A 26,584-nucleotide genomic window follows, 5' to 3' on the forward strand; every position below is an offset into this window, starting at 1 on the left:
TAAGATAATAACAGTGCCTGCTTCCCAGGGCTGTTGGCTAAAATGAGATAATTCACATTTGGTACCTTGAAAAGCCATAAAACACATAAAACTGCAGGCTCTCATTAACTTTCTTTTCTTTCTTTCCTTTCCATTATTTCCACATCTGGTCTCTAAGACCTATTGATTCCATCACAACCAAACTTTTAAATACCCTATGCTTCCCATTCCCATTGCTACTACTTGGTGTACATAGTCACTAACACTTAGTTCGACTATTATAATACTTTGCTAGTTGTTACTCTGGACACCAGTTTCTAATTTATACCATTTTTAGTTAACTCTGCTGTTGGGTTAGCTTTCTGATATTATCATTCAGTCAATACATATTGATTGAAGCTTAAACTACTTAACTTGGCCTTAAAGGATTTCTATAATCTAGTTTCAGCCCACCATATCTTACCACACTCTCCTCCATGTACTCTACACCAGCCAAGCTATATTCCATACATGCCCCATGTTTTGACCTTTCTACTTTTGCTCATATCATTCCCTCAGCTTTGTATGTAGTCTGCATTCTTTGTCCTTTGAAATCTACACCCTTTAAGATCTAAATCAAATGTCACATCCTCTATGAAGCCTTCATTGATTAATCTAGGATTAATCTTGGTGTCCTCTAGGAAGCATCTAGTGGGGTAGTAGAGCAATGAGTCTTCAGTCATTAAGACCTGATTTCAGATCCTGCCTCAGACACATAGGAACTGTGTGACCGTTGGTGAGTCACTTAACCTCTGTTTGCCTTAAATTCTTCAACTATAAAATGGGATTTCTAATAGCACCTCTTTTAAAGAGTTGTTGTAAGGAATAAATGAGACAATATTTGCAAAAAAAAAAAGAAAACCCTTAGTACATAGTAGGCACTATACTAGGGATTAATCCCTTATCTTTCTACTCTACTTAGAGAAGTCTTTTCTTCTAATGCCCCATAAGTCCCTTTTTTGCTTAACTGTGTTCCATTTTGCATTTTAAATCCTTGTATATATGTGATATATAAATATTCAACAGATTTTAAACTTCAAAATGAAATCAATGTTTATCTTTTTGTCCTCCTCAATGCCATGGTATTTCTACATGTAATAGAAAACTCACCAAGCATTGAATCCAATTGAAGGTCAGCTCACTGAAGCAGCAGCTGGATACATGTTTTTCTAGATTGGCCACAGTGAAGAGGAGAGCTGTGAAGCCAGTATGGGCTTTGCCAACAAACCTAATCTAGTCAACAAGCTTTTATGCCTACCAAAAGGAGTGAATGAGAGGCTTTTGACAATGCAAATGCAACTTTCAGGAAAGTGCATCTCACCATCTTCATTGCACATGCTCCCATCATGACAAACCCTGATGAGGTCAAAGAAAAATGTTATGGAGACCTTCATCATCAATTTTCTGAAAGAGTGCAAGCTTATAATTCTGGGTGATTTTAATGTGAGAATGGGCACAAACCACCAAACATGGCAGGGAGTCCTTGTGAGGAGTAGAGTCAAAAATAGCAAAAACAATGGTCATGTATTACTGAAGAATTGTGTATCTCAGGACCTGCTCCTCACCAACATTGTCTTCTCTTTACCTAAACACAATAAAACTTTGTGGATGCATCCTCACAGCAAAATCTGGTATTTAATGGACTATGTCATTGTAAGGAGAAGAGACAGGAGCTCAGAGTCATGAAGGTATTGGGTGGTGTGGAATGTCGGCCTGATCACAGACATCCTCTCCAGGCTAAATATTCACATTCAACAAAAGCAGTGCCTTCAAAGCAAGATGACTACCATAAGACTTAATATCAATAGATTAGATCACTTCTTTGAGCAAAAACAGTTTATTACCAACTTGAAGGAAAAGCTGAGCCAACACACACTTTGCAATAATGGAACAGAAAATGAATGGGCAGTACTCAAAGAGTTGGTGTACAACAGTGCATTTATTCAGCTGGGTCAGAATACTCACAAAAATCAAAATTTGTTTGATAAAAATAATGAGGAAATTCAAAAGCTGATGAACAAAAAAATAAGAACTCCACAGGGTGTACCAGCAGGATTGTTCACCTGTCTCTAAGAAGGAAGCATTTAATTCAATCAAAAGTGAAGAGTAAGCAAAGCTTAGATGAGGAATTCTTGTCTCAGTAAGAAGGCAGGTGAAATTCAGTTTTATACTGATAGTAAAAACCGAAAATATTTTTTTTGATGTCCTGAATACTATTTATGGATCAAAGATCTATGGTACAACTCATCTACTCAGTGCTGATGGAGCCACGTTTATTAGTAATAAGACATGATCCTGGAGAGATTGGCTGAATGCTTCCATAGCATACTCAATTGACTGCCATCAATCAATGCTGAATCCATTTACCCTATACCACAGTCAGACACAATGTATCTTGCCTCCAACATAGTGATGTTATTTTGGTCCTCTCCAAGAATGAAAAACAACAATTAACCAACATATGATAGGTAACTTAACCTAAGTCTAGTAAACTTTACACTAAGTAGCTAATTAGCAATTAGTAGAGATGATAATTATTAGTATATTTTTAAGTGGTATCCTAAAAATTCTCTGTTCTTAGCAAAAGAAAAAGAAATAAGGGAGTAGTCTTGGCACTAAACATAAGGCGTCAAAACACTGGATTAGGTTTTAGGGCAGTGAATGATACCAAAGAAAGAAAGGACTTATTGGAAAAGAGGCATTTAAGAGACATAAAATTATCATAACAGAAAGAAAAGAAAAATCCTAATAAGGAGATCCAAGATAAATTCCTGCAATACCCCATCATTTTTTTACACTAAGTAAAATTAATTAAATTAGTTAAATGAAAAAAAGAGCAAAAATATCTGGAAAATTATCCAAATTTCCCAATAGTATTTATATTGTATACAGCCAACAATGAAGGTCAATCACCGAAGACTTCCAAAATAAATGAATGTTACTGTTAGTAGTAGTATCTCTTTCCATATATTACCATATTATCAGGATTTTAGAGTTCACATGATCCAAGTTTAGTTCCTTAATTTTCCAGTTGAGGAAACTAACGCTAAGTGGTAAAATATTATGTTCAAGGTCAAACAGATCATACATACAGATTGTAATGATAAGAAGGATGGGAGGGTATTTTTTTTACTGCTTTCTTTTTTGGAATGCTAAGGTAATCAAGTGTCTTTGAGTCTTGCCTTTCAAATGCAATGGCAAAAAAAGTGGGGATTTTGTTGTCTTTTGTTTGAGTGCTTCTCAGCACTGAGGTAATCAAGTGCCTTTGATGAGTCTTGCCTTTGTTTCTTTGATTGAATCAAGAGTCTTTAATGACTCGCTTAGGAAACAAGAAAGCCTAGTTCACATGGGTTTGAATCTGATGTTTGTGATGCCCTCTGACCCTGAGAAGGGTATATGAGATATGAGGTTGGTGTTTTCTTTTGGGTGCTCTTGCTAGAAGAGTGTTGTGTGATTTGACTAGATGAGACTGTGGTTAGCTGGAACAGAGCCCTCCCCACCCTCTGGCTTTGAAAATCCAGATGTTTGTGCTTCTCTGTCTGGTTAGAAGCCTGTCTACTGGTTTGTGTTTATTTGCTCTGTTTATATAATGCATGTTTGTAATTTCTGTTTGTATTCTCTCTGAAGTTTAGAGTGCTGGCCTTTTTACCTGAACTAAGTGAATGATATAGGTATGTTTAATTAAAGTAAGACCATAAGCCCCTTAAAGTTGCTTTCCTTAGAAAAGAAGATGAAAGAACGCATGCTAGCAGCCCTCTTGTGTGCTGGTGTTGTTGGTCTTCCACTTCCACAGCAGCTGTAAGCAATATTGTTCTTACACAGATCTTGGAAAAGAAACTAACACTTTTACCTTCAAATCCATGGTGTTTTGTTTGGTTGGTTGTTGTCCTTCATTCTTTAAGAGGACTAAAATGACATCACTATGTTAGAGTCAAGTTACAGTGTGTCTGACTGGGGCTGATCAGATCAATGTGAACTTAAAATCCTCTACCACAGGCTGGGCAGAAATAGTCCACGTGAACATTTGGAGTTGATTCTTTAAATTTTCACATCTCACATTTCTTTTGACATACTTCAATTTTGCTTTGCTCACAGGGCACAGCACCTTCTCTAATGAGAGCATGCCTCACTGAGCCATCCTGTACCAGTATCTCCCATTCCAAAATTCTTAAGAAAGACCTTGAGAGTGTCCTCATAAAGCTTTTTCTGACAACCATGTGAGTACTTGCTCTATGTGAGTTCATCATAAAATAGTCTTTTTGTCAAGTGTAGGTTTGGCATTTGAACTGCATGACCAGCCTATCAAACTTGTACTCTCTGCAGTAGAGTTCAAATGCTTGTCAGTTCCATTCAAGAAAGAACGTCAAGTGTCTGGTAAGCTATCTGGGCAGGTGATCTTCAGAATCCTCTTAAGACAATTCAAATGGAAGCAATTCAATTTCCTGGCATGGTAGTGGTATACTGTCCAAGTTTCACAGACGCACAAAAATGAGGTCAGCACAATGACTCCATAGATCTTCAGTTTGGTAGTCAGTCTAATACCTCTTCTCTCTCATGCTTTCCTTTGGAGCCTCCCAAACACTTAGATAGCTCTGGCAATGCATAGGTCAACCTCATTATCAATATGGACATCCCTGGAAAAATTATCTACAGCATTCAAAACTCCATTTTCTGTAGCTGGTGGTACCACAAATGGATGGTGTGATGGTGGCTGATGGATACCTATGTTTTCTTAGCATTAACTATTAAGCAAAAATTAGCATAAGCAGCTGAAAATTCATCAGTACTTTGTTGCATCTCAGCTTCAGAGTTTACATTGAGTGCACAATCATCTGCAGACAAAAAATCATGCACCAATATTCCCTCCACTTTAATCTTGGATTGTAGTCTTTACAAGTTGAAGAATTTACCATCAGTGCAGTAGCTGATATTGATGTTATGTTCATCCTTATTGAAACCATTTGACAGCATGGATGAAAACATCATGCTAAAAAGCATGGGAACAAACACAATGCCTTGGTGACCGGGAAAGCACAAGAACATTTTCCACTATCTAGAATCCAGACAAACATGCTGTCATGAAATTGATATACAGTACTGATGAATTTCTCCAGGCAACCAAAATTTGACATAATTTTCCATAAGCCCTTGCAACTGACAGGATCAAAGGCCTTACTCAGATCTACAACTGTTGCGTACAGACCTCTTTTCTGCTCCTATCATTTCTCCTGGAGTTGTTGGGAAGCAAACACCCTATTGACTATTCTTTGGCCCTTTCAATCTAATTTAATTCAGTAAGAAGTTATCAAGTAGTATCATAGGCATGGTACTATGCTATAAATTGAGCATATGAATACAAAAATAAAAATCTGTCTCTGAAATCAAATGTCCCAGATTTAAATTCCATATTTGACATACACAATCTATGTGATCCTGCACAAGTCACTTTTAATGAGTTTCAGTTTCTTCATGTGTAAAATGAAGCTAGAATAATTAACTTCTGAGGTCCCCCCATGACTCAAGATCTATGACCCAATGAGCCAGCTTCTATCATTAAGGAGCTTCCGTTCTAACAGAGAAGTGCAACATGTATATACACGTATACATACATATTATTAGATTAAAATAATATTCAAAGTTAATGAAAAATTAATTTGGAGATGGGTCATATTAATAACTGAGCAGGAAATAGTGGGGGATGAGGGATCAAGAAAGAGCTAATGTTAACTATAACTAACATTATCACGTAAATCAGTAATGGTAAGTATGTCTATTTGGCTGAAATATACAAAATATGGGGCAGAGTAAAGTATGTGGAGGTATGTGAATATAGACTGGAGCCAGAGTATTAAGGAGTTTAAATACCAAACAAAAATGTTTACATTTAATCATTTTATCCCAGAGGCAAGAGGTAGTCACTGTAACTTCTTCAACAAGAGAGTGGCATGCTCAGACCTATGTTTTAGGAAGATTATACGGCAGCCATGGGAAACATATGCTGAAGATAATAGAATTGGAAGTCAGAACACAAATTAGGAAGCTAGTTTAGTAGAATGAGTAAGAGGTGAAGAGGGCCTGAACTAAAAGTAGTGGTTATGTGAGTCACAAAGAGGGTGAATATAAAAGAAAAATCACAGAAGTAAAATAATATGAGGGGGTAGGGAGCCAGCCTCAAAGTCAGGCTATGTTCAAATCCCATTTCTGATAAATGCATGTGTGATCCTAGGCAAGTTATGTAACTTTTCATTGTCCCCAGACAATACCCTAGGACTATGTTTGCCGATTTACTTTGAATGGGGAAGCTTCCAAATTGGAATTTACCTACAACAGTGATGTATCGGGTGCAGACAAAGAAGGATAAAGGAAAGATGGAAAAGGAGCTTCAAAATCTGAGAAGTGTTATTTAAATGACCCACTTGATGCTAAGATGGAAGAAGGGATAATTTGTCCACTCATTTAAAATAGAAAGATATGAGAAGTAAGAATTCTCATGATTAGATGAATGTAGTGACTACAAATTAATTTTCAGTATGAATTGACAGGAGCTGGAATTTCTATGAAAGAGATAAATAAACAAAAGCATTAACAGTGATATTTACATAAATAAACTGAAAGGATAATGGAGTCCCTAGCACAGAAAGAAAACAAGAGAAAAAATGGGAGAGATGAGAAGGCACAGTGGGACACCTGCTCCTAGTCTTTCATTTATTTACAAAGTAATTTGTATTTATTCAACAAAAGTTTCTGAGATGATTGCAATATGTGAGACCCTGTACTATGCATTAAGGGGTACATTTAGAAGTTAAAAGAAGACACATACCTTGTCCTGCATTACAAAGAGCTCACAATCTAATGTCAAGAAGTTGGAGAAGATAGGGAAGTACAGAAATAACTATATAAAACAGAGGACTATAAGGGCATGAGAAATGTAAACAAAGTACAGTGAACATTCAAAGGTAGGAGAGATTAATCTAGATGGGGAGATAAGGGCAGGGTTCTCTTTGTTTCAATTCAGGAACATTATATGTTTTAAATGTGACAGATATTGCACTAAGTCTTGAAGATAAAAGAAAGTTCCTCTCTTCAAGAGCTTACATTTTATGAGGGGACAGAATGTGTGTAAATCCAAGTAGATTCAAAATATATACATTCTGTGGACTTCATGCTATAGGATGGTAGATATAAGGCAAAGTCATTCTAAGAATAAAGTGCGTGTGTGTGTATGTGTGTGTATATATGTAATATATATTACATATACACACATTCTATATGCATGTATATATTTAGAGAAAAAATAGAACAAGCATGGGTAATAATATGCAGTTTAGTTTAACTTAAGTCGTACTCAATGACAATAACTCTGCTCATTTTAGAAGGTGTGTCCAGTGCAATGTCTCAGGAATTTATTCTTGGCCCCATGCTATCTAGTATTACCATCAAATAGTTGTTAAATACCTCAGATTTCATACTACTCACATTCCTAGATGTCATGAAGCTGAGATGGAGAACCAGCAAGCTAGATGATAAAGTCATGATCCAAAAATGTCTTTACAGGCTAGGACATTCTTCTAATTTTGATAGGATAAAATTTAATAATATAATAAATAATAGCATCTTCCTATAGGATGTGATCACCTTGAGGGCACGGCCTATTTTATCCTTTTTTTTCTATAACCAATACCTAGCAGATTGCTCGACAAGCAATGCATATTTGGTATATAATAGCTAGTGATAATGTATATCATATATATACATATATAGCATTATATATCCTATAGCTAGTAATAGTAACTAACTAAACTAATAACAATATATAATAATAACATTATATAGTTTCTTAGTTTTGCAATTATATGTATATACTCATTTAATACAAACAACAGCCCTGTGAACTAATCCCACTTTATAGATGAGAACTTTGAAAAGTTCAGCTAAGCGAAGTTTAACCACAGGCCTAGTTTCACATTGTGAATAAGAATCTGAGGTAGGATTTGAAATCATCTTCATCACTCCAAGTCTATTGGCCTATTATACCACCCAGCTACCACTGATTGATTGACATTTATATACCTGTATCTATCTGGCATTTATATAGTGCCTTAAGATTTATAAAGTATGGCACATTATCTCATTTTATTTTCATAGCGACCCTCTAAGGCAGTTGTTCACTAAAGTTTTGGTCTCACAGCTTCTTTAGATTCTGAAAAATTCAGGCCCCAAGGAACTTTTGTTTTTTATAGGTTATATCCATTAATAATTTTGATATAAGAAATTAAAACATCTTATTATTATAAGAATAGTTTTATCTTTAGGATCCTTTCAAAGGTTCTTAGAAATGCATAGTGGTCCCTGGACCATACTTCGGAAACTGCTACTTTAAACTCCTACTCTCTCCATTCTATAAATAAGAAAAAAGAGCTTTGAGAAACTAGGAAGTTCATTTTTCTCATCTATGGATGAGAGGAAAGAGCTCCAGTCTGGCAGACAGGAGACATTTAGGTTTGAATTCACCTTTATACTTGTTTACAGTCATATCAGCTATTAATTCTTCTAGGCAAGATTCAAAACCAGTTATCTCCTGACTACAAGTATAGAATTTTCTCTACTAAGCCATGCTACTTTGGTAAAGAAAGAGAAGTAAAAAACATTGAGGTCCTGAGAGGTTAAATAATTTTCCATGGTCACACATCTAGAAAAGTTTGGAGGTGGATTCTAAAACAGGTTTCTTTTTATTATCAGTCTGGAGCTCTTTCCCCTATGTACCACACTGAATTTAAGAGGAATAAGTGTAAACTCTTGGAGTCAAGGGAACAAGAAAGGGATGGTATGACTAGATGAAGACAAAGATAAGATAGATTTTATGAATCAATAAGGTGGGTTATATGGCAGCTAAAAAAGCTAATGGAATCTTAGGTGCAGATCTGACTGTATCACCTCCCCATTTAATAAACTCCAGTGGTTCACTATCACCTCCCAGATCAAATACTTAATTAGCTACCTGGCATTTTATGTATTTTTGGGGGGTGAGGGAAGGCAAAAAAATTGCTTAGGGTCACACAGCTGGTAAGTATCTAAGACCAGGTTTGAACTTAGGTCCTCCTAAATTTAGATTGGTGCTCTATGCACTGCATCACCTAGCTGCCTTCTGCCTGACTTTTTAAAAGTCCTTCACAACCTGGTCCCTTTCTACTTTTCCATTCTTCTTACACCTTGCCTCCCCACCATAAAATTTGTAATCCAGTGACACTGACTTACTCCCTTTCCCCTGAAACTTCCCCCTCCCAAGTATTTTCACTATCTGTCCTGGAATTCTCTCCTTCATCTCTACTTCCTGGAATACCTGGCTTCCTCCAAGTCTCAACTAAAGACCCACCTTGTTCAAGAAGCTTTTCTCAATCCTTCTTAATTGAAATCCATCTTCCTCTGAGACCATTACAATTCCTTGCCCATTATCTTGTTTTTACATAATTGCTTACCTAGGGCCCCCCCTTAGACAGTGAGCTCCTTGGGAACAGTTGTATATTAAATGTTTTTTGACTGACTGACTGTGGAGTTATGTGGCTAACATGGAGGTGTATGAAGGAGCAGGCAATAGTGGTCAAGGAAGGCAACCACAGCCAACAATTTCATAAAATGAAAAAGTTGGCCTAGCTGATCTTTAAAGTCCCTTCCAGTTTTAAATCCCCTAACAAATCATGAGTATTCAAATACCAGATTTATCTGTGATTATTCAGCAATACTGTCTCATCCTGTTCAGTGAGGGTGAGTAGCCAAAGTTTTGACTTGGGGAATATATAATATAAGATACCAGTATACCACCAATAACAATAGATGAAATAACAGATTAGGTTGGGAAATTTTGGAGGTCAAAAGAATGTAAAGGCAAAGGAATAGGCATTTGGGAAACAGCAGGAAATTACCAAAGAAAACATAAATGCCATTTTATTATTTTAAGGTGGTAGATGTAATTTTTCTAGTAAAAGTTCTGCCTCCATTTCTTATGGTAAAAAGGCTGATTATTTTTATTCATTTCGTCCAAGACCAGAGAGGCAGCTTGATGTAGAAGACAGGAGGTTTATCACAGAGAAAGAGAAAGTGGTATGTACTTACTGATATAATCCTAAGTAAGTCACTTAACCTCTCAATATCTCAACAACTCTCTAATAAAAGCCATAAATTTCAAAGCAGGGACTGATTTGCATTGGTAGAATGTTTGTTAATTTGGAATTCCCTACACTCAAGAGATCATAGATCCAGACTCAAAGTCCCCAAAACGCTTAAAGAATTTTATTTATATATTCCCCTTGTTTCATGAATATCTATTTCCTTCATACTTCACTTAATTTTAAGTCCTAAATAATTGACAAATTGTTTAAAGTCTTTGCTTTTGTAACAAGGGCCAAGGCACTGTCTTTCAGATGGGCAGGAAACAGGGCTATCAGTCCTAGGCTTTTGAGTAGTTGAATGAGAACTTGTCCAGTATGTTGTAGGGGACATTCTTTTTTAGGTAAAGGCTAATGTATGTATACTCACATCCTTTCCAAATTTAGGGTTCTTCTATTCTTGAGCTCTTCTAGGCATAATATTAGCAGCAAAACAAGGTCAGAGTTATATGCCACATCATCTCTACTTTTGTCCTAATAAGCAGACAGGTTATTCTGTCAGTGAAAATGGGTTTGTTCATGATTTACTATGTGTCAAACACTGTGCTAAAATTGAAGATACAAATAGACATAATAACACAGTCTCTGTCCACAAGAAGCTCACATTTAAATTCAGGGAGACAGAATTTAAATGACTATTATCACAGCAGAAATCTCCAGTTTAAATGGAAGGTAATTGTAGAGGGAAGGTGTGGCAGACTATGGGGCAAATGATCTCTGGTTTATTCTAAGGCAATATTCCATACGCTCAGTTTGTTATTCATGACCCTCACATATTAAATCCTCTCCAAATGAGATCAAAACACAAAGTATTCCCGAAAGTGAAAATGTACTTAGAAAACTAATAATTCTGCATCTTCCTGGAAGTTTTATTCATTTCTATTCTGCATCTTGGTAATTAGTGTCATCTAATTGAAGTATACTGTTTCTCAAGGGACTGAAATACCCCTAAGCTTGAACTAAACTGAGTTGGGGGGAGGAGGAGAATAAAAGAAATAAAATTAGGAAAAGGTTAAGTACTAGCTTTTCAATGAGCAAAATAATGAAGTTAATAATTAATTAGTGAATATCAAGGATGAAGTGGTTCACCAACATTATTAGTAGTTTTCTACATGAAATGAATGAATTTAATATTCCTCTATTTTGCGAAAGTGCTATGCTAAGCAGTAAGCTTTGCCCCTCTAAGCTCACAGCCAGACTGTATTGATTACAGCTTGTTTTTGTTGTGTGTTCTGCAGGGTCCAGGCTCAGGGCACCAAACCATTTTACTGCTCAAGATCATGCAGGATGGCGCTTAGTCAAAGTTATGCCCCTCGCTAATTGGGCTCACTGAACTTGCTTGCTTTCTAAGTGGTTTTGGCATTTAGGTCCCATATCAGAGCTCCACTAGTTTCTTAGGGGAAGCACATATAAGCTCCAGCCAGCAGCATGAGCCAGAAACATGAAAATATTAGTTTTGTCTTGCTGGTTCCCGGAGTGATTTTCAGGAATAAATAGTGTATACTGAGTTGTTTACAGAAGGTTAAATGGTGAGAATGCTTAATTGCTAAACATTAAGCAATCACTTCTTCGCCGTGGCTTTCAACATAAATATTTCAGCCTGCTGTACCATACTCTGAACTGTCAATTAAATTTACTACCTGACATATGAAAGGTGCCTAATAAACAATTATTGGTTGGCTAATTCACTTCAACAACAATTTAAGTGACTACTATGTCATATGATGTCACTATGTCACTTTGATAGATACTGAGATACAAAGTAAAAAATGAAACAACCCTGCTATCAAGGAGCTTCCATTCGATTGGGAGAAACCAACGCCTCCAAAGATAAAGAGTTTGGCAAGTCATTTAACTTCATCAAGCCACAGATTTCTTATGTGCAAAATTGAAGGATTTGGATTAGATTAGATCCCTTCCATCTCTAAATCTATGATTCTATGAAGGAAAAACAAAATGTATACAATGTAAACACAAAGAAATATGAAGATAAAGGAATAACAACTAGGAAGATCAGAAAACTCCCCGAAGAGGAGAGGATGTTTAAGCCGACACTTCAAGGAAACTAGATTTCATGGTAAGATGAGCAGAATCTAGGGAGGGTCATAGGCAACTGAGGGAGGTCAGGTCAATGGGGAATAAGAGTTATATAAGTCTTAACAAATGCATGTGCGTATGTTTAATGTTCTCCCCCATCATAGTTACTAGAAAACTGAAGCTAAAATCACACAGCTAGTAAATGGCAAAGCTAGGTAGGCCACACTGTTCACATTACAACACTAGGACATCTCCAGCAACAATAGCAGCTTGGTAAGTGAGAAATCGGGGAGCACAAGATTCTTGTTGATGCCCCTCGAGGGACTCTATTTGACCACATCAATGTCTAACAGTTTTCTGAAACATAGCAGGCTATCATGCCACTTCCTAAATTTTCAACAAGCTAAAAGATATAGCACAGTGGTAAAACAGATAAGGGAAATTCATATTATTGTGTTCTATGCCCTAAGGATGCCCAAAAAATACTTCATTCCACACAAACATTGTGGTAACTGTTCATACCAAGTGGCAAAGTAGATGGTCGCTAGAATTGGAGTTAGGAAGACATAACTTCAAATTCAGCTTAAGACATTTACGAGTTGTGTGACCCTGAGCAAGTAATTTAACCTCTCTGTGCCTCAGTATCCTCATCTGTAAAAATATAAATAATAGCAGCACCTCCCTCCAGGGTTGGTGTGAGGGTAAAACAAGACAATATTTGTAAATTTCTTTACAAACCTAAAACCATTATATAAATGCTAGCTAACTAAATGATAGTAGTAGTAGTAGTAGTAGCAGTAATAATAGTAGTAGTACTACTGGTAGTAGGAGTAGTAGTGGTAATGGTAGTTGTAGTAGAAGTGGTGGTACTTGTACTATTAATAGTAGTAGCAATGGTAACAGTAGTAGTAGTAGTAGTAGTAGTTGTAGTAGTAGTGTAGTGGTAGTAGTAGTAGTAGTAGTATCAACAACATAACATCTGCATTGATAGGACTCAGATAGCTGACTGTATGATCCTAGGCAAGTGACTCTCTCACCTTCAGTTTCCTCATTTATAAAATGGAGATAAATCATCTACTCACAGAATTGTGGTGAGAATCAAATGAGACAACATATGCAAAGTGTTTTGTAATCCTTGAAGTGCTATGTAAATGCTAGTTATTATTAGTTACTATCAAACATTTCTTCATTTGGGCCTCATAGAAACAAGATAGTTCACATACTGTTATTCCCACTTTACATTTCTGGAAAGTGAAGCTCCCAGAGTTGCAGCAGATAGAATCATAAAATGTGTGTTTGGAGGAACCTCAGTAGCCATCTAGACGAACCCATACCCTCTATAAAGGAACCCTCACTATAATATACTTAACCAATTTTCATCCAGTATGTGCTTAAAATTCTCTAAGGAGAGGAAACTCTTTCTCTCAAGTTAGATAGAAGCTAGGAACTGTCCGAAAAGCATCTGCAGGTTTTAGTGGATTACGAATGGGCTCTTCCAAGGCTCAAAAGAGATAGCTACTATATTTTTCCCATCTTAAAGTCCTATATAAATTGTTATTAATAATTAATTATTATTGTTGTTATTTTATCATCATCGGCTTATAGTCACCATGTCTCTAGGTTGGTGATAATTTCACTCCCTGAGGTTTCTATGGCACTTCTGCTGAACTTGGGCAATGTTTACAAAGCAATAGAGGAGTGTGCTGGTAAATGTTTAACAACCTTCTGAAAAACACTTTAATCTGCATTATCAACACTTTCTTAAATCAGGAAGTCAAAAAACCAATAAACCAATCGATGGTTTGATTGCCAATTTCTTAGGTATTAATGACCATTCAAGTTAGAGCTGGCTTTAATAAATGCCTAAAAGCAAACTCAATAGAGGAGGTCAGCACTGAAATGTGTCAGAAAAAGAGTCTAGGAGACTTGCCCACCTTCACTGAAAAAGGGAAAGAGATAAAACTTAAACCAGGTGTTTTGACTCCAAATTCTATGCTTAGTCTACTATAGCATACTAATCAACAAAATCACTGTTTCTTTCCCACAAACCTTGAAATGAACTTTCTGGTAGAAGTTGAGAATTTAAGGTTATGGCACTGAGTTTCATCCTTGACCTTCATATATCCTTTTCAGATTTGGGCCTGTAGATTAGTTCAGATGATTTTTATTCTGCTGGAAAGAAGAAGAAGAAGGAGGAGGAGGAGGAGGAGAAGAAGAAGAAGAAATTATTGTACAGTGAGAAAGTTGGAGTATTTGGAGCCAGTGGACCTGGATTTAAATATCTAATCTGCTATTTTCTCTCTGAATAATTTCACACAAGTGTTCTAACTTCTCTGGGCTTCAGTTCCTCATCTATAAAATGAGGGAGTCAGAAGCTTTCATGTCTCTTATTATGAATGGTTTCACTTATCCAGATATATGGGATGGGAAGGGGTCTTGGGGGCAGTTGAGGAGGTGTTATTTATATCTGATTTGGAGAAAATAGGCTACTCCTGTTGTAAACAGCTAACATCTGTTGGCCCAAAAAGTGAGCATGGGAAAGGTTATTCATCTTTGGAAATAGCATTAAATTACTTCCTATGAGATCTTGAGCAAACTATTTCTTCTTTATGGGCTTTGTCTTATAAAAGAGGTGGTAGATGACAAAATTAGTTTCTTTCCAATTCAATATCTAGAACACTCTGATCCTGTCAGAATCTCCTCCCACTTCCCAATAATATATTTATCTTAGAAGTGGCATATGATAGTGATTTATTAAAAGGATCAGACACACTAATAATAAATGTGCTTGTTCCTTCAAGACATTAAATTTTAGTTCTTTTATTAACAATACACTGGTACTGAACATATTCAAAACCCCATTGTTGTCTCTGAAAGGAGCATCCCACCTACTCTAGTAGGACAAAATTTCACAAGATTTACAAACCAGGGTTTGTAAATTCCTACCCCAGGTATCTGGATAAAAGAAGTCACTGATATTATAGACTTAGATTTGTAAGAGAGCTGAGAAAGCTTCCAACTCTCTTATTTCATAGATGAGGAATTGAAGGCTAGAGAAGTTGGAAGACTGGACCATACTTATTCAGGGAAAACAATAGCAGAGTCTATATTTAAATCAAGGTCCACTGGTTCCAAAACCTAAACTTTTTCTACTACACAATAGTTTTGTTCTGAGTTTATGCTCAGGAAGGAGAGAGAGAGAGAGAGAGAGAGAGAGAGAGAGAGAGAGAGAGAGAGAGAGAGAGAGAGCACAGTCTAGTGCCTCAAGAAAGAAGAAAACCTGGTCTCAGGTCCTACCTCTGACTCATGCCTGATATGTAGCTTCCAATTGCTTACCTGGGGCCTCCAGTTTTTTTTTAATAGGTATGCTATATTTTGACTTCTTGCACTTTGTAAGTATCTTTATTGTTGTTGTTGATTACTATTCCCTCTGCTTATAAATATGCCATATTAACAGAAAAGGACTTTCTCATTTTTTATTTATAAATTATGCTTGCCTTTTATGCCCATTAACTGCATCAGAAGAATTACTTTCCAGAGTTGGCTGAAAAGAATATCTTCAAAGATGAGAAGGAATCTTGTATTATGTTAATCAACATAAATCATTGGAAGGGCATATATCTTGCTAACTACAGCTAGTCGGATGCTAATCAGTAGCTCATTAGCTTTAAAAATATCAACCTGGTTTTGCTCTAGTTCTATATATGTTCTCAGTAGACTAATGAGTCACATTAGAGACATCACACCATGGCACACATAAAAATGCAGTTGCCCCCCCATGCAGTGAATGGGCACAAGATTAAGGAAAAGGAGCAATAAACGGGAAACTGACTGAGATGAGAGGATAAGCTCACCTCCCTTTGCCTGGGATCCTGTATAAGTGCTCATAAATTTGCATTAAGTCAATCATAGCCTTCGGCATTGTAATCCAAGGAGGGGTTCCTTCACAATATACTTCATTTTATTAGTTCCTTAGGATACTATAAGAAGGAATAGGCAAAGCCAAATATATTAAAAGTGAATTTTCTTAAATGAGCAAATCATCCTCACTTCAAAAAGGATATTATTAACCAACATAGTTTTATACCATATATATTCAAGGAAGATGCATTTTTAAATAAAAATGAAATATTTAAGTGCTAACAAGAATGAAGATTATTTGGATAATATCTGTATTGGTTGGCAGTTCTGGAAAGTTTAAACCAAAGTCTAACTGTTTAGATGGACCTAGTTTATCATAATAAGATAATAATGTAGCAGATGATGAAGTAAGGAAGACCTGTGTTCAAGTCCTGCCTGCCTTTTTATAACAGCTAGTTGTTGTCATAACTGAGTCACCTAACCACCCAAAGCCTCAATTTCTTCATCTGTAAAATAAAATGGGGATAACAATGCCTGTAGTTCTTAAATCACAAGGAACATAGATTTATACTAGAGCTGGTAGGGACATCAGAAGTCATATATTTAGGCCAACATCCTGATTTTCAGATGAGGAAAATAAGGCCAAAAGAGGCACTCAAAGTCATATGGCTCTTATGTGTCAGAAACAAAGATTGGATCCAGGTGCTCTGACTACAAAGCCAGTCCTCTTTCTAGGAACCCAACTTATCTTGTCATAAGACTCAAATGAGATAACATATGCAAATTGCTCTGCAATCATTAATGCTTTAATCAGGATGTCCCAAAAATCTTGGTGCAATTTTAAACTTAAAACTGGACTGAGATTTTTGGGACACCCTGTTGAAATGGCCCAGTGCGTAATGGAAATTGCTAGAGTCCCCGAAATTGTCAGTGTCTGACCCATCAAGTGCAAATTTATTTTGTACACAAAGACACAATACCCTTCCAGGCTGGCAGTACAGGTATTGTCACTTGCAGAAGAGTAACTGTGATTCATAATAGTTAAGTGATTTATCCATAGTTAAAAATTTAGTGTCAGAGGTGGGATGGAAAACTCATCTCTCTTCATTCTAAATCCAGTTCTTTTTCTACTACAACTCTGCCCCAGTCTGTTGCAACTACCTTGAGTCTTAAAGAGAGTAGCACTAAGGTGCTACTGAGGCACTGCCCTAGGTAGTTTATAAATATTACCTCATTTGATCATCCTAATAGCCATAAGAGGTAGTTATAAGGCTTTCCCATAACAAAAGATAGTCCAGGAATACTGAAAGCAGCTTGACTTGTATGTGTATGTATATATGTGACATACAAAACATCCCATAAGACCCAAAATGAGAAACTTAAGTTTGGGCAAGAACAATCCATATTCCATCTCTAGTTTTCTTGAATTTGCATAAGTTATGACCAGTGCTTTGAATGTTCTCCCTCTTCATCACCAGCTCTTGCAATTCCTAACTCCCTTCAAGATTCAGCTCAAGTGCCTTCTTTTGCAGGAGGTCTTTCTTAATTTCCCAAGATGTTAATGCTCCCTGTAAAATAATGCTTTGAGTTTACACACACACATACACACACACACATACACTACCTATATGTGTGTATTTGTGTATAAATATTTTATATAAATGTGTGTATGCACATGTAAACACAAAAAGCCACATATATAATGTGTATATGTGCATGCAGGTGCACAAGTATGTTCCCTGTGTATGTGTGCACACACGTGTATATGTTCTATTGTGTGAAGTATATACATGTATATGTCTGTATCATATATAATTGTGTGTGCATATACACACAATTCTTTAAGACTATAAATTATAGAGAAGGTACTGAACTGAATTGGCAGAGAGAACTTCCTTATACAGGAGTTCCTTATTTATCTCTCTGGGTATAAATTGTTGTTTCTCACTCTTCCATTTTCTGCTTCACCACTACAAGCCACCCCAAGCTCTTTGAGCATAGGGACATTTCTATTTTTTTTTTCTTTGAGTTCCCTAGGCCTACAATGTTACCCAGAAAATAACAAGTACTTACTAAATGTTTTTTGAAAAAAATAACCAACAACATGGAAAATAAAGAATGAGGAAGAGAAAGAGAGAAGGGAGGTAAACAAGGTTACAACCAAAGGCATTAGAAAAACCTCAAGCTGGAGCAGAGGCAAGATGGCAGAGCAGGGACTTGCTTGAGCTCTCCCCCAAATCCATCCAAACACCTGTAAAAAATAACTCTAAACAAATTCTAGATCTACAGAATCCATGAAATGACAGAGTGAACCAAGGTTCCAACCCAAGACAGCCTGGATGGTCACAGGGAAGGGTCTATTGTACTGTGCTGGGAACAGAGTGCAGCCCAGTGTGGGCTGTGCCAAGACAGACCAGGTTAGAGAAGACCAGGCACAGCAGGCCTCAGGACAATGAATCATTGAGCTGTGCCTGTTTCCAGACTTCTCAACCCTCAAACACCAAAGACAACTTAGTAGGTCAGCGGGAAAACTCTGTTGGACCTGGGTGAGGGAAGGACATGATCTACCCCAAGCCCTGGGGTGGCAGAGGTGGCTGCAGTGGCAGTGGCGGTAGGAGCAGCAGAGGTTTCTTCTGGAGCTCCATGCCCACAGACAGTGGGGGGAATCAGAGCAGGAGTGCAGGGATCGCTTTGATGGCACTGAGGCAGGATTCTCTTGCTGTTCCTGGCTTGGATCTGGGTCACAGTCCTGGTTGACAGTTCTGGGGTGAGGAGGAGCATTGGTGTGGCAGACCTTGTGGTGGCTGTGGAGAGGGAGTCCTCCTAGCAGTTCCGAGGCAGAAAAGAGTGGTTGAGGTAACTCACAGACCAGAGCATAGGCAAGGAGAGGAGTAAACACCTCTCCTTAGATCAAACCACCTCAAAAGATCTGAAAATTTATAGGCGCCTACAAGTAACTCAGAAAACAGCAGTGAAAATCCCCTGAAGCTTAGGATAGCACACTCTTCACTCTGGAAACAGAGTCATACCTTGGCAAAGAGGTCAAAAGTCAAGTAATTGGCTGAGGAAATAAGCAGACAGTGTAAAAAACTCAGACTGTAGTATCTTACTTTGGTGACAAAGAAGATCAAAACATACAGCCAGAAGAAGACAACAAAGTCAAACATCCTATATCAAAAACCTCCCAAAAAAGTATGAATTGGCCACAGGCCATGGAAGATCTCAAAAGTATTTTGAAAATAAAGTAAGAGAAGTAGAGGGAAAACTGGGAAAAGAAAAGAGAGGGATGCAAGAAAATTATGAAAAACGAGTCAACAGCTTGTTAAAGGAGACCCAAAAAATACTGAAGAAAATAACACCTTAAAAATAGACTAACCCAAATGGCAAAAGAGGTCCAAAAAGCCAATGAGGAGAAGAATGCTTTAAAAAGCAGATATGGAAGAAGAGGTCCAAAAGCTCACTGAAGAATATAATTCCTTAAAAATGAGAATAGAGCAAATGGAAGCTAATGACTTTATGAGAAATCAAGAAAATATAAAATAGTACCAAAAGAATGAAAAATGGAAGACAATGTGAAATATCTCACCGGAAAAACCACCGACTTGGAAAACAGATCCTGAAAGCCATGACCAAAGAAAGAGCCTAGACATCATCTATCAAGAAATTATCAATGCCCTGATATTCCAGAATCAGAGGGTAAAATCAAAAATGAAAGAATCCACTGATCACCTCTTGAAAAAGATCCAAAAAAGGAAAACTCCTAGGAATGTTGTAGCCAAATTCAAGAGTTCCAAGTCAAGGAGAAAATACTGCAAGCAGCTAGAAAGAAACAAATTGAGTATTGTGGAAACACAATAAGGATAACACACTATTTAGGAGTTTCTACATTAAGGGATGGAAGGGCATTGTTAAAAATGCATTGTTAAAAAATAACAAAGGAGTGTTGCATATGGCAATTAGAAAAAGAATGAACTGTTCCTAGGATAGTAACTGGAGAAATAGCAAGGGGAAAAGTTCCAGCCCAAATTTGGCAGATAGATTATATTGGACTACTACCCCAAGATAAAGGATTTAAATATATATATGTACATGTGTTGACACCTATTCAGGTGTACTAGTGGCTTGTCCTTATAAGGATGCATCTCAGAAAAATACCTGTAAAACCCTAGATATTGTAAGTTTATACTACAGAACCCCAATGCAGATTTGAAGTGACAGTGGGTCACATTTCAAGGGTAATGAAATGAAATGATATTGTGTATTGAATAATATAGAGTGGATATATCATATTCCATATTGCCCACAAGCATCTGGGCTAATAGAAAGAATGAAAGGATTGTTGAAAGAACAGCTGAGAAAATTATGTTCTAATAATTTGTATCAACATTGGAAGGATAATTTGTCTATTGCCTTACGTAATTTGAATAATAGGCCCTTAGGAGGGAGTATACCTCTAGCCAGAATGATGACCCCAAGTCTGCAGACTTAAAAACAGCAAACATGCGAGATCCAAAATATTAAATTTTGGACTGTGAGAAAAGGTGACCCACTACCATGTCCAGGAACATTTGGTTTGGCAGCATGAGCAGGGCTGACCTGAGCACAGACAGGAGAGTGCTGAGCAAGGGCTTGAGGTCAGTGGATAATCTTCTTACTGGAGGGCCCTAGCATTGGGGGAAAGCATGAATATGATTTGGCTTACTGTCATAATGTTTTTCTATAACCTCCTGGTTACTTCTGTGAGATGGACTTATTGGGCCTGGAAGCTATTGGCCAGGATATTGAGTTGGGGACATTGGTCCGTGGGTCTGCTGCTTTGGAGCTTTCATAAATGCTTGAATTCCTCTGCCTTCTACTTAGAGAATTCCTTATATCCTATGGTTCTGAACCATTCAGGCATATTTATGATTTTCTTTGAAATCATGAATTCTGCCTTCATGCTATACATGACTATTATGGAAGTTTTTTGCATAATAATACATGTTTAATCTATGAAGAATTGCTTGCCTTCTCAGGGAGGTGAGGTGGGGAGAGAGGAGAGGGGAGAATTTTGAGCTCAGGGTTCGGGAAGCAAATGTTGGAAGCTGCTTTTGTATGCAACTGGGAAATAATATGTACAGGCAATGAGGTATAGAAATCTATCTTGCCTTACAAAAAAGTAAGGGGAAAGGAGATGACGGGGAGTGGGGTGATAGAAGGGAGGGCAGACTGGGAAAAGGGGCAATCAGAATACATGCCATCTTGGGGTGGGGGATGGGAGAGATGGGGAGAATATTTGTAACTCAAAATCTTGTGAAAATGAATGTTGAAAACTAAAAATATATTAATCTTTAAAAAATCTAAAAAGAAAAAGAACATTCTCAAGCTATGGTAGAATGTGGTGTTGAGTTGGGGAGGTTGGTGTCAATAATGTTTCTGTAAGATGCCAGCTTGGACTTTGCATATTAAAATTACCCCAATTTCTTAGCACTCCTAGTTCCTTGAATGGGAGGTCATCTCCTACCTTATTGCTGAGAACTGACACATCATACATGAATATGGACGCCCTTGGCAAAGATTTATAGATAAGGAAGAGGTCTCAATCAGATATATGTCATTATTCTACAACCTCTCATGTTGTGGCATGAGACTGGTCAATGAGGCTTATAATTGTTTTATGGGATATAGGTATTTCCATATATAGAGGTCTAGAAAAGGGGCTCAGAGCCAATGACTCCAGGAAGTCAGAAGGGTATCAGAGGAGGGTGGATATTATGTAAAGCTATAGAAAAACAAAGAGATCCCTGGCTCAGGGAAATAAAAATGGGACAGAGGGAGAGAGGAAGAAATGTTTCTAGACCTGAGGCAACCTATCATTGTTCAAACGTGTTGATTTTCAAAGTGGTCGTAGAAACTAGAGTTTTTTCAGACTACCCCAACATGCACCAACTTTTTTTCCTTTTTTTTTTTTATAAATCCCCATCATTTCTCTTTTCTTCCTCTGTGCTTAATGCTATTAAAAATTATATATAGGAAACATATATACTCCCTGTGCATAAACTGAAGAGTCAGAGTCTTAAACCTGATTGTATTTCAGTAAAGTTAATCTAAGTCTTTCGGAAAGGATTTAAATGATCTCCCTCCTCATCAGTTCAGATTAAGTGCACCCCCTTTGGTATTTAGTATTTCTCAAAAATCTTAATGAACAACTTTCTTTGGCTCTATAATTGACACCTTATACTCGACCAATACACTGCTGTTTGTTGGACTTTATTTCTTTTAGTAGTGAATAAAGTCTCTTTGGCATCAGAAAAAGGAGAGCCAAAAAATTAGTAAACAGGAGCCCAGGAATTAACCACAGGCTCAAGTTTGCTTCCTGTAAAATCAAGTTTACTTACACCCCAACATCACAGTCTCTAAATTGGAAACCTTACAATAAATACAGAAAAAAAAGGAAAATTAATTTAGAGCATGACACAAATGTTAAATCCTGGGTAAATGTCCCTTTGTATCTAGATGCCTGAAGTGACGTTTATTCAGATTATCCCCACTGCCACTGTAGAGACTGAAACTGGACCTGTGATTTCATTTCTATAAGTAATTCCCAGAATTTCCCAGGAAACTCCCTTTGCCTTCTCAGGTTTACACCCTTTCTTTAACTTATATTCTTCGAGAGTTTCTTAAAGCCCTGAGAACTTCATTGATGTGCTCGAGGTCACTGAGCCAGTATGTGTCAAAAAGCATCTTGTTTGTGCCTATATGCACACCTCCACGCCCCTGGCCCTGCCGGACTCATCCACTGTGCTGGGACACAGCGGCAGTCTGAGCCCTCTTCCCGAGCAGCCAGCAGCTGCTGCTGATGTACCTGTTACCATTGTATCTATGATTTTGAAACCAGTTGTAGATTCTGGCAAGTGTGTTGTTAACTAACAAGCATGAGAGCCTTGGAGTTGTGGGGTCTATTCTAACTCCATCCAGCAGAAGTCCAGAACTGCACTGGAAAGGTGAAGGCTAAGGTGAAGGAGGGGACATGGGAGAGGCCTAGACAAAGCAGCCTACAGGGGCCCAAAACTTTGGTTACCAGAATGTCCGTTAATGGTGGGTTTGGCAGTACCAGCAGCAGTGAAGTTCAGCAGAGCCTACAATCCTTTTGGTCTCATGTCGTGGAAGAAATCCAAAATTTGGCAGTTAAGCAGGAAGAGCAATCTTGTTTACCTCCACAGGCTTGAAAGATTGATAAACTAGTATAATGAAATATAGTGAAGATAAAATCCTAAAGAAAAGGTGGGGCAGCTAGGTGGTAGAGTGAATAGAGCCCCAGCCCTGAAGTCAGGAAGACCTGAGTTCAAATCCGACCCCAGACACTTGACACTTACTAGATGTGTGACCTTGTACAAATAACTCAACCCTGACTGCCTCGCCTCTCCCTTCCAAAAAAAAAACTCAGAAAATGAAATAAAGTCAACTCTCTCTTCCCTTAAGGCACATTACCTCCACTGTCATGGATAGCTAGCTAGCTAGATACATAGATAGATAGATATAGACAGACAGATATAAAAGAATAAAGCATTAATCAATAAAGTCATCAAGAATTTTACTAAAAACTTCTTAACACTCAACTATACAGACACAAAAAACTTTAGAATGTAAGACACTAAGGAATAGATGCACAAACCATTAAATAAGGGTGCTGCAGTTAATTACAATATAGTAACAATGATAGTTGATATTTTGTAGCAATCCAAGATTTGCAAATTACTTCAAATATATTAATTTTAGTCTCACAATATTTCTAAGAATTATGTGACCATAGACAAATCATAGATAGGATAATAGGTGCACAGAATAATCGATCTGGAAGGCATTTTAGAGGCCATCAGACTCAATTCCCTCATTTTCCAGAGGAGCAAAGAAGTTGCCAGAGGTGACAGCTAATCAGAATTTGAAGCAGGATTTGAAACCAGGTCTTTCTAACTTCAGTTCCAATTCTCTGTCATTTTCATCTGCAAAACAGAGAAACTGCTAATAGTACTCTTACAATGTTGCTGTGTCAAATTATATCATCTATTTAAAGCCTTTGGTAAACCATAAAGCACTAAACAAAAGTCAATTCTTTCTATTCCTGTTTTACAGAGGGCAAAACTAAGTTTCAGAGACTTCCTGTAGATCATGCAATATGTAAGTCTGTGAGGAATAATTAGAAGCCAGGGCTCTCCTTACTCAAATCCAGTGCTCTTCTTACCACAACCTGCTGCCTCTTGGTTATTGAACAGCATAAAAAATATAAGAAATGTCATGAGACAGTACAGGTAAATTAGGGGAAAGAGGCAAATGAACTAGATCTTCTCTCCACATTGCTCTATTAAGCAAGTGACCAGGTACATTTACTTTCCCAGGTTAAATAATAGAGTATTTGAAGCTGGATAGGCAGGAAATAATCCAAAGCATGCAGACAAATGAAGCAAGTTCTCAGCTTTTAAACCTAGTGTAAATTATGTTTATAATAATGTCTAAACCATGCTTCCCACATTAATCTCCACCTCATCTTGCTCCCACTAGAACTTGGATTCTGCCTACCCCTGTGGCCCCTCAACTGCAGAGGTAAGTTATTGATGCAATGGTAGGGTGATGAGCCTGCTAATTAAGACTTGAGTTCAAATCCAGCCTCAGACTCATATTAGCTATGTAACCCTGGGTAAGTTAATTAACATGTTTGCCTCAGTTTGCTTATCTGTAAAATGACGACAATAGTAGCATCTACCTCTCAAGGTTGTTGTGAGGATCAAATGAGATAATAATTATAAAGTGCTCAGCACAGTGACTGGCACATAGGAGGCTCTATTAGCTATCATCATCCTATTTTGCCTAGTACCAGGCCATCTTGCCACATCCTAGCCAATGCCATTTTTTGAGGAGATGGAAAAAAATTTATTCTGCATAAAGTGAATTCAAAAAAGCAGGAGTTGTAATCAAGATATCTGAGAAAGAAAAACCATGCATGTGTCTTGCCCCTTTTTAGCTCCTTTTTGTCTGCTGTCTTTCCCCATTAGACTGTAAATTTCTTGAGGATAGGGACTGATTTAATTTAATTATATTTTTATCCCCAGTGTTTAGAACAGTTCCTTAGACATAAAAAGGGTGTAATAAATCCACCCCCCATTCACAAACCTATAGCCAGGTTCCTACCATAAAACATTTCATCTTCCAATCAAGCAAGCTGAACCAAAAATATGCTATATTTTCCTTGGACAAGTTACTAAATTTATCTAGATTTCAGTTTTCAGCCTGGAGTGAGGAAAATCTGACTGTGAATTCTATCTCTGACCAGGTATGTAACCATGGGAAAGTTACCAGATCTCTATCATTCTATATTCTCTTCACCTGCAGGTTGGGAATAATAAGATTTGTGAGTACTACAAGTGCTACAATACTCACAATATTGCTATGAAATTAAAATGTAATAATAACAATAATACTGTTATCATTAACTAGCATTTTATAGTGGTTTAAGGTTGGCAAAGTGTCTTAGATAGCGTTATCTCATTTTATTCTCACAACAACCCTGGAAGATAAGGTGTTATTATTATTATCCCCATTTAACAGATGAGAAAATTTATGCATAGAGAAGTTAAATAACTCGTCCAGGGTCTCACAGGTCTTAAGTGTCAGAAGTCTGATTTGAACTGAGGTCTTTCTGAGCCATACGTTTGTGCCACCAAGAACCAGAATTATGAGCATTTGTTCGACAAGTATCAAAAAGTTTTTGTAGGCATTAAATAATCCACCTAGTGAAGAAGCTTTAGATATTATATCAATATGGTTAAGTTTAACTAGAAAACTCATCCCATTAGTCATCTCAGGATCCCAGTAGGGGAGAAACCCTGTTAACAGAGTCAGTGTACTTAAGACTCCATTCAGATAGCACCCATGAACATTTCTAAATTTCCACTCCGGAAAAGACCTGGTAAGCATAGTATTAAAGGGTATTCAGCCAACATCTACTGTTTTATGTAGACATCAGAAAATATTCACCAACATTTAAGCTTAAATCTATATGTAAACATCAGTTAGTGTTAGTAGTAGGATATAAGCTCCTATAGGGCAGGGACCATATCACTTTCTTATTTGAATTCTCAGTGAAAAGAACTTCACAAGAGACATAGTAGGACCTAGTATTTCATCAGTATTGAGAGTTCCCAGGTAAAGAAACTCCTATATCCACAAAGGTTGGCACCTTCTCTACTAGTCTTAGAGAGTGGCCTAAAGTACTGGGAAATTAAATGCTCAGGATCATGCAACTAATATATGTCAGAGATGAGGCATGAACCCCAGCTTTTCTAGAAAATAGCTAAAAATGATAGCTAACACATATATAGTGTCAACTAAATGCCAGGCATTTTGGTAAAGTGCTTTGCAATTATTATCTCATTTGATTCTTACAATAACCCTGAGAGGTAGGTACTATTATTATCCCTCTACTATAGAAGTGGAAACTTAGGCAAAGACAGAGACTTGTCCAGGTTAAC

General features: G+C 37.2%; 1 pseudogene; it reads right to left on the minus strand.

The window, feature by feature from the left end:
* The window catches only part of LOC118834746, a 97,444-nt pseudogene extending 74,511 nt beyond the window's left edge, over positions 1-22,933 (minus strand).
* Between the last annotated feature and the right edge of the window lie 3,651 nt (positions 22,934-26,584).

This window comes from Trichosurus vulpecula, chromosome 1, assembly GCF_011100635.1.
Source record: "Trichosurus vulpecula isolate mTriVul1 chromosome 1, mTriVul1.pri, whole genome shotgun sequence".
Classification (NCBI taxonomy): domain Eukaryota; kingdom Metazoa; phylum Chordata; class Mammalia; order Diprotodontia; family Phalangeridae; genus Trichosurus; species Trichosurus vulpecula.